The sequence below is a fragment of the Polyergus mexicanus genome, unplaced genomic scaffold (genome assembly GCF_030449975.1).
Source record: "Polyergus mexicanus isolate NDT 795.1 unplaced genomic scaffold, iyPolMexi1.0 SCAF_24, whole genome shotgun sequence".
Classification (NCBI taxonomy): Eukaryota; Metazoa; Arthropoda; class Insecta; order Hymenoptera; family Formicidae; genus Polyergus; species Polyergus mexicanus.
The window spans coordinates 2,019,869-2,024,369 of NW_027223344.1; the positions used below are offsets into that span (position 1 = coordinate 2,019,869).

General features: G+C 41.9%; 1 pseudogene; it reads left to right on the forward strand.

Annotated features, from left to right (window-relative positions):
* The first annotated feature begins 1,188 nt into the window (after window positions 1-1,188).
* Window positions 1,189-2,999, forward strand: LOC138942849 (uncharacterized; annotated as a pseudogene).
* The last annotated feature ends 1,502 nt before the right edge of the window (window positions 3,000-4,501 follow it).

Below are 4,501 nucleotides of genomic sequence, written 5' to 3' on the forward strand. Positions count from 1 at the left end.
AAACATTCAAAACATTCGTTCCCGATTCTAGAGACAGTTAGCCTTTTCCGACATTCGTCACAATAGTGACTGATAAAGATTCCGCCAATTATTAAAGTATGTCTAAAAACTTTACGCCAATTCGGTTTTTCAGACGGATTTATTGTATCACAACACTGTTGGCGTAGTTCCAACCCTTTGTTTAATATATACCGTTGTTCTTTGGTAAAAATAAACTTGTCCCGTTATTGGGGGAGGGATTGGTACTTCGTAAATCGGCGTAAGGGGTTTCGAAAATCTGTGCGGACACATGAATTTTTATTTCACCTTGTAAGCAACAATAAAGTAGTAACGTGAAGCTATATAATAATATTTATATATATAGAAAAATAGGCAATGCAATGAAATATAGGAATATTTTGAAAATAAGGTAATGCAATTATAAGGTAGGGTATTGTCACGTCTCAGTGTTCAAAGTTAATAAAAAAAATATTAATTTGAATTACTAATGCTAAGTAATCTCTTAAAACGTGACTATATCAATTAAAATAATAGTAGTAGTGAGTCTGTGTTTAATCTAGAGTTTAAGTATTTAAAATTGAATAAAATGATTATTTCTTAAGATGTTTTGTTTCTTTTTCGGTCACCCTGCATTCACCGGGTTTACCGGGGACCAGAAGACTTATAACTTGTCGCTGTGAAATCGGAATTTCCTTGACTCACCAGATTTTTGTATCTAAATACGTACTATATGATGTTCTCTAAACACACTGGATTTCCTCTTACGGATGGTCTTCCGAAGGCTCCAATGAATTTACTGCGTCTGCTAGTCAGCAGTACAATGGACGACGGCCGATCGAGGATGTAGGAATGGCCGGTCGTTAAATAATTACGAATCGTTGCAATATAAAAAGAATCACTTTATTTATACTCAAAGTTAAATTTCTATTATTATTACAGTCGCTATGCTAGCGGCTGGTAAACTCCGTTTCAGAGTATATCTAAGAGTCTTAAAGACTTGTACAGAAGTTTGACGACGCGTAACGCCGGATTACTGACGCTTGACAAAGGGATTCGGAGCTCGAAAGTAGTAAACGTGTTAACAGTTTGCCGTCGCGAATAGTAATGCTGGATGTCGGGCTCGCACTGAGCTCCTCCGGTCTTCAGGTGTTGGTGGGAGAGATGCTGCAGTGGGATCGCCTCTTGTAGATGGTGGAATATTCTTCCCATGCTTTTGCCTTAGGCTTCCTGATGCTGGTGGGAGACCCATGGGCGGGAGTAATGGCAAGTGGAATCGCCGCTGGTAGGGATCTCTGTGCGAGAAGGACAGCTATATCGTAGCCTCGCAACATTTCAACTTGTTTGTCCGGCTTTATCTTATCGAGCGGGCGGATAAGAATATCGATCGACGGCTAGTCCGCATACCATGCACGGTTTAAGGCTCTTATAAAACTCTTATAATGCTATAGTGAATAAAATATTATTTCCTATACTCCTAGCTTCTTATTATTAAACGCATTATTAATAATGAAAAACGCCACGTTATATAGGATTCGTGTGCGCGTAGTATAGAGTATATAAATGCGTATGAAAATTCTTAATGCTACTGAATAAAAGATATAGAATAATATAAGGTTAAATATTATGGTGTGCATATAAATGTATGTGTACTTAAAATTATTATAGAGTTGCTGCCTGAATTTGATGCGGCGGACGGTACTTTCTGGAGATGGAAGCAGCAACTGGAATTGTTGAGACGCACATATCAACTAGACGAGAATTCGACGAAAGTATTGATTGACTCTCGGCTGAAGGGCCGTGCGTTATCGTGGTTTTATTCGAAAGCCGAGTACGTGACGTTAAACCTGGAGTATCTTCTGCGAGAAATGGAGTTGATGTTTGACTTGCGGCCAGGGAAGCTGTCGTTAGGAAGAGAATTTGAGTTCCGCGTATGGAGAGGAGACGAGCCGTTTTGCGATTACTACCACGAAAAAGTAATCCTCGCGAACCGCATACCGATCGCGGAAGACGAGTTGCTGGATTACGTCATTGAGGGAGTAACAGATCCACATTTGCAGGATCAGGCGCGCCTCATGAACTTTCGATCGGGGACGGAGTTATTAAAGGCGTTCGAAAAAATCCAAATGAACCACAGGAGAATCGATACCAGGCCAAGGAAGGAGGGAGCGAGGATGACCGGCGGAGGAAGGATCGAGACGTCGACCAGAGGAAAACAGATGAAGTGCTTCCGGTGTCATGAGATGGGGCATATCGCAACCCAGTGTAAGCGATCGCCGGTGAAACGGGCTTGTTATTCGTGTGGATCGCCGAGACATTTAGCGAGGGAATGTCCGAAGCAAAATCGGTCCGCGGCGGCGGAAATGTCAAATGACTCTGTGCGAATTGCGTCGGCTAATGTTGTATAATCTGCTGTGTTGTTAAAGCCTTATATGTTTGTTGTTAAAGTCGTAGCCAGAAATGAGAGCGGCGGTACGGATAATTATGTTCTTGATGCGATGATCGATTCGGTCTCTCCGATTAGCCTTATTAAGGACGAGATAATTCGAGGCGACTCGCGTTTACTTGCGGACGAAAACGTCGGTCAATTTTGCGGAATTAATGGCTCGCGGCTGAGAATTAACGGTGTCGTTTACGCTGATCTAGATGTAAAGGGTGTACGCGTGAGGTTAAAGTTTTATACTGTCCCGCACGATACCATGGCGTACAATGCGCTACTAGGCAGAGATTTTTTGAGTCATCCGTCACTGCGAGTGACATTGGAAAGGATCTCGAGATTGTGAACGCGGAGGAAGCGCGCGTTGTTCACCAAATGATGCACATCGAATACGGTGATGGTCTTGTTCGCTCGCACGATGAATTACGAATTAATCCGGTTGTCGGCGAAGATGCGGCTGCAAAGATTCGCAGGATCTATGAATCTTGTTATTTGAATAATCTTCGAGCGGAGAAACGCGTGCCGGATTTTGAAATGATTATTGCGCTTAAACACGAACAACTGATAAGTATGCGTCCACGGAGATTATCGTTCGCGGACAAGGAAGCTTTGCGTAAAATCTTAGACGATCTTTTGGAAAAAACTATTGTTCGACCTAGTAATTCGCCATATGCTAGCCCTATTGTCTTGGCAAAAAAAAAAGATAATAGCTTTCGATTATGTATTGATTACCGTGAGTTAAATAAGATTACAATACGCGATAATTTCCCGACCGAATTAATCGACGATAATATTGATCGCTTGCGAGATAAAAGATATTTCACGATCTTGGATTTGAAAGATGGATTTCACCACGTAAAGATGCACGAGGCATCCGTTAAATTCACGTCATTCGTGACTCCTTTGGGCCAATACGAATATTTGCGTATGCCATTTGGCTTAATGAACGCACCGCGTGTATTTCAGCGTTATATTCATGCCGTGTTTGAACCATTGGTTCGAGGAAATAAAATAATATTATATCTGGATGACTTGTTGGTCGCGACGGAAGATGTGAGCGAGCATATCGAAGTTTTGTCTGAAGTTTTTGAAATAGCAGGCAAGCACCATTTACAATTTCGATTAGACAAGTGTTGTTTTGCACAAACTGAAATTCGTTATTTGAGTTATTGTGTGAGCGGGCATGGCATTTGACCGAGCGACGAAAACATCGAGTCTGTTTTGAATTACCCGATACCGCGCAATGCTAAGGATGTACACAGATTTGTCGGACTTGCTAGTTATTTTCGCCAATTTATTCCTAATTTTTCGGTGTTAGCGAAACCATTGTATGAGCTGGTTAAAAAGAATGCCGTTTTTAAATTCAGTTCGGAAGAAAATGCTGTGTTCGAAGCGCTCAAGGAGCGTTTATCTAGCAAGCCAATATTAGCCATATATTCACCGCGTGCGGAGACGGAATTACATTGTGACGCAAGCGCGAGCGGTTTCGGCGGAATTCTGCTCCAAAAGCAGAATGATAATACGTGGCATCCAACTTCGTTTTGGAGCCAGCGGACGACGCCGACGAAATTGAGATATCACAGCTTCGAGTTGGAGTGTCTGGCTGTTGTGTACGCGTTAAAAAGATTCCACATATATCTCGCGGGACGCAGGTTTAGAGTTATTACCGATTGCGATAGTTTCCGTCTCACGTAGAGCAAAAAAGATATAAATCCTCGAATTTCGCGTTGGGCTCTTTTTCTACAAAATTATGATTATGAGATTGTTCATCGTCCGGGAAAGCGAATGGCTCACGTCGATGCTCTTAGCCGCTGCCACAGCATACTCGTGTTGGAGGATAGTACGCTCGAAAGAACTTTATCCGTCTGTCAAGATCGCGACGAAGAGATTCTTAAAATCCGCAGCGAATTAGAGACAGGCGATGTAAAACAGTACGAGCTGCGCGATGAATTAGTATATAGAAAAGACAAAAATAAGAAATTATTATTTTATGTTCCGCATTTAATGGAAGCGAATGTTATTCGAACCTGTCACGATGATCTTGGTCACGTGGGAATTGATAAAGTA